The sequence below is a fragment of the Seriola dumerili genome, unplaced genomic scaffold (assembly GCF_002260705.1).
Source record: "Seriola dumerili isolate Sdu_G_001 unplaced genomic scaffold, Sdu_1.0 BDQW01000226.1, whole genome shotgun sequence".
NCBI lineage: Eukaryota > Metazoa > Chordata > Actinopteri > Carangiformes > Carangidae > Seriola > Seriola dumerili.
This window is the reverse complement of record NW_019174481.1, coordinates 573,241-578,736: the sequence shown is the minus strand read 5'-3', so window position 1 is coordinate 578,736 and position 5,496 is coordinate 573,241.

Below are 5,496 nucleotides of genomic sequence, written 5' to 3'. Positions count from 1 at the left end.
GTACGGCATAAAAATGTGAAAAACGTCATAGTATAGTACGGCATAAAAATGTGAAAAACGTCATAGTATAGTACGGCATAAAAATGTGAAAAACGTCATAGTATAGTACGGCATAAAAATGTGAAAAACGTCATAGTATAGTACGGCATAAAAATGTGAAAAACGTCATAGTATAGTACGGCATAAAAATGTGAAAAACGTCATAGTATAGTACGGCATAAAAATGTGAAAAACGTCATAGTATAGTACGGCATAAAAATGTGAAAAACGTCATAGTATAGTACGGCATAAAAATGTGAAAAACGTCATAGTATAGTACGGCATAAAAATGTGAAAAACGTCATAGTATAGTACGGCATAAAAATGTGAAAAACGTCATAGTATAGTACGGCATAAAAATGTGAAAAACGTCATAGTATAGTACGGCATAAAAATGTGAAAAACGTCATAGTATAGTACGGCATAAAAATGTGAAAAACGTCATAGTATAGTACGGCATAAAAATGTGAAAAACGTCATAGTATAGTACGGCATAAAAATGTGAAAAACGTCATAGTATAGTACGGCATAAAAATGTGAAAAACGTCATAGTATAGTACGGCATAAAAATGTGAAAAACGTCATAGTATAGTACGGCATAAAAATGTGAAAAACGTCATAGTATAGTACGGCATAAAAATGTGAAAAACGTCATAGTATAGTACGGCATAAAAATGTGAAAAACGTCATAGTATAGTACGGCATAAAAATGTGAAAAACGTCATAGTATAGTACGGCATAAAAATGTGAAAAACGTCATAGTATAGTACGGCATAAAAATGTGAAAAACGTCATAGTATAGTACGGCATAAAAATGTGAAAAACGTCATAGTATAGTACGGCATAAAAATGTGAAAAACGTCATAGTATAGTACGGCATAAAAATGTGAAAAACGTCATAGTATAGTACGGCATAAAAATGTGAAAAACGTCATAGTATAGTACGGCATAAAAATGTGAAAAACGTCATAGTATAGTACGGCATAAAAATGTGAAAAACGTCATAGTATAGTACGGCATAAAAATGTGAAAAACGTCATAGTATAGTACGGCATAAAAATGTGAAAAACGTCATAGTATAGTACGGCATAAAAATGTGAAAAACGTCATAGTATAGTACGGCATAAAAATGTGAAAAACGTCATAGTATAGTACGGCATAAAAATGTGAAAAACGTCATAGTATAGTACGGCATAAAAATGTGAAAAACGTCATAGTATAGTACGGCATAAAAATGTGAAAAACGTCATAGTATAGTACGGCATAAAAATGTGAAAAACGTCATAGTATAGTACGGCATAAAAATGTGAAAAACGTCATAGTATAGTACGGCATAAAAATGTGAAAAACGTCATAGTATAGTACGGCATAAAAATGTGAAAAACGTCATAGTATAGTACGGCATAAAAATGTGAAAAACGTCATAGTATAGTACGGCATAAAAATGTGAAAAACGTCATAGTATAGTACGGCATAAAAATGTGAAAAACGTCATAGTATAGTACGGCATAAAAATGTGAAAAACGTCATAGTATAGTACGGCATAAAAATGTGAAAAACGTCATAGTATAGTACGGCATAAAAATGTGAAAAACGTCATAGTATAGTACGGCATAAAAATGTGAAAAACGTCATAGTATAGTACGGCATAAAAATGTGAAAAACGTCATAGTATAGTACGGCATAAAAATGTGAAAAACGTCATAGTATAGTACGGCATAAAAATGTGAAAAACGTCATAGTATAGTACGGCATAAAAATGTGAAAAACGTCATAGTATAGTACGGCATAAAAATGTGAAAAACGTCATAGTATAGTACGGCATAAAAATGTGAAAAACGTCATAGTATAGTACGGCATAAAAATGTGAAAAACGTCATAGTATAGTACGGCATAAAAATGTGAAAAACGTCATAGTATAGTACGGCATAAAAATGTGAAAAACGTCATAGTATAGTACGGCATAAAAATGTGAAAAACGTCATAGTATAGTACGGCATAAAAATGTGAAAAACGTCATAGTATAGTACGGCATAAAAATGTGAAAAACGTCATAGTATAGTACGGCATAAAAATGTGAAAAACGTCATAGTATAGTACGGCATAAAAATGTGAAAAACGTCATAGTATAGTACGGCATAAAAATGTGAAAAACGTCATAGTATAGTACGGCATAAAAATGTGAAAAACGTCATAGTATAGTACGGCATAAAAATGTGAAAAACGTCATAGTATAGTACGGCATAAAAATGTGAAAAACGTCATAGTATAGTACGGCATAAAAATGTGAAAAACGTCATAGTATAGTACGGCATAAAAATGTGAAAAACGTCATAGTATAGTACGGCATAAAAATGTGAAAAACGTCATAGTATAGTACGGCATAAAAATGTGAAAAACGTCATAGTATAGTACGGCATAAAAATGTGAAAAACGTCATAGTATAGTACGGCATAAAAATGTGAAAAACGTCATAGTATAGTACGGCATAAAAATGTGAAAAACGTCATAGTATAGTACGGCATAAAAATGTGAAAAACGTCATAGTATAGTACGGCATAAAAATGTGAAAAACGTCATAGTATAGTACGGCATAAAAATGTGAAAAACGTCATAGTATAGTACGGCATAAAAATGTGAAAAACGTCATAGTATAGTACGGCATAAAAATGTGAAAAACGTCATAGTATAGTACGGCATAAAAATGTGAAAAACGTCATAGTATAGTACGGCATAAAAATGTGAAAAACGTCATAGTATAGTACGGCATAAAAATGTGAAAAACGTCATAGTATAGTACGGCATAAAAATGTGAAAAACGTCATAGTATAGTACGGCATAAAAATGTGAAAAACGTCATAGTATAGTACGGCATAAAAATGTGAAAAACGTCATAGTATAGTACGGCATAAAAATGTGAAAAACGTCATAGTATAGTACGGCATAAAAATGTGAAAAACGTCATAGTATAGTACGGCATAAAAATGTGAAAAACGTCATAGTATAGTACGGCATAAAAATGTGAAAAACGTCATAGTATAGTACGGCATAAAAATGTGAAAAACGTCATAGTATAGTACGGCATAAAAATGTGAAAAACGTCATAGTATAGTACGGCATAAAAATGTGAAAAACGTCATAGTATAGTACGGCATAAAAATGTGAAAAACGTCATAGTATAGTACGGCATAAAAATGTGAAAAACGTCATAGTATAGTACGGCATAAAAATGTGAAAAACGTCATAGTATAGTACGGCATAAAAATGTGAAAAACGTCATAGTATAGTACGGCATAAAAATGTGAAAAACGTCATAGTATAGTACGGCATAAAAATGTGAAAAACGTCATAGTATAGTACGGCATAAAAATGTGAAAAACGTCATAGTATAGTACGGCATAAAAATGTGAAAAACGTCATAGTATAGTACGGCATAAAAATGTGAAAAACGTCATAGTATAGTACGGCATAAAAATGTGAAAAACGTCATAGTATAGTACGGCATAAAAATGTGAAAAACGTCATAGTATAGTACGGCATAAAAATGTGAAAAACGTCATAGTATAGTACGGCATAAAAATGTGAAAAACGTCATAGTATAGTACGGCATAAAAATGTGAAAAACGTCATAGTATAGTACGGCATAAAAATGTGAAAAACGTCATAGTATAGTACGGCATAAAAATGTGAAAAACGTCATAGTATAGTACGGCATAAAAATGTGAAAAACGTCATAGTATAGTACGGCATAAAAATGTGAAAAACGTCATAGTATAGTATGGCATAAAATGTCAAAAAACATCATAGTATAGTATGGCATAAAAAATTTCAAAAAAAGTCATAGTATAGTAAGGTATAAAAATGTGAAAAAACGTCATAGTATAGTAAGGCATAAATTTCTCAAAAAACATCATAGTATAGTAAGGCATAAAAATGTCATAGTATAGTAAGGCATAAATTTCTCAAAAAACGTCATAGTATAGTAAGGCATAAAAATGTGAAAAAACGTCATAGTATAGTAAGGCATAAAAATGTCATAGTATAGTAAAGTATAAATTTATCAAAAAACATCATAGTATAGTAAGGCATAAAAATATCATAGTATAGTAAGGCATAGATTTCTCAAAAAACGTCATAGTATAGTAATGAATAAAAATGTCAAAAAACGTCATAGTATAGAAAGGCATAAAAATTTCAAAAAAAGTCATAGTATAGCAAGGCAAAAAAACGTCATAGTATAGTAAGGCATAAAAATGTGAAAAAACGTCATAGTATAGTAAGGCATAAAAATGTGAAAAAACGTCATAGTATAGTAAGGCATAAAAATGTGAAAAAACGTCATAGTATAGTAAGGCATAAAAATGTGAAAAAACGTCATAGTATAGTAAGGCATAAAAATGTGAAAAAACGTCATAGTATAGTAAGGCATAAAAATGTGAAAAAACGTCATAGTATAGTAAGGCATAAAAATGTGAAAAAACGTCATAGTATAGTAAGGCATAAAAATGTGAAAAAACGTCATAGTATAGTAAGGCATAAAAATGTGAAAAAACGTCATAGTATAGTAAGGCATAAAAATGTGAAAAAACGTCATAGTATAGTAAGGCATAAAAATGTGAAAAAACGTCATAGTATAGTAAGGCATAAAAATGTGAAAAAACGTCATAGTATAGTAAGGCATAAAAATGTGAAAAAACGTCATAGTATAGTAAGGCATAAAAATGTGAAAAAACGTCATAGTATAGTAAGGCATAAAAATGTGAAAAAACGTCATAGTATAGTAAGGCATAAAAATGTGAAAAAACGTCATAGTATAGTAAGGCATAAAAATGTGAAAAAACGTCATAGTATAGTAAGGCATAAAAATGTGAAAAAACGTCATAGTATAGTAAGGCATAAAAATGTGAAAAAACGTCATAGTATAGTAAGGCATAAAAATGTGAAAAAACGTCATAGTATAGTAAGGCATAAAAATGTGAAAAAACGTCATAGTATAGTAAGGCATAAAAATGTGAAAAAACGTCATAGTATAGTAAGGCATAAAAATGTGAAAAAACGTCATAGTATAGTAAGGCATAAAAATGTGAAAAAACGTCATAGTATAGTAAGGCATAAAAATGTGAAAAAACGTCATAGTATAGTAAGGCATAAAAATGTGAAAAAACGTCATAGTATAGTAAGGCATAAAAATGTGAAAAAACGTCATAGTATAGTAAGGCATAAAAATGTGAAAAAACGTCATAGTATAGTGAGGTATAAATTTCTCAAAAAACGTCATTGTATAGTACGACATAAAAATTTCAAAAAAAGTCATAGTATAGCAAGGCATAAAAATGTCATAGTATAGTAAGGCATAAATTTATCAAAAAACAACATAGTATAGTAAGGCAAAAAAATGTCATAGTATAGTAAGGCATAAATTTCTCAAAAAACGTCATAGTATAGTAAGGCATAAAA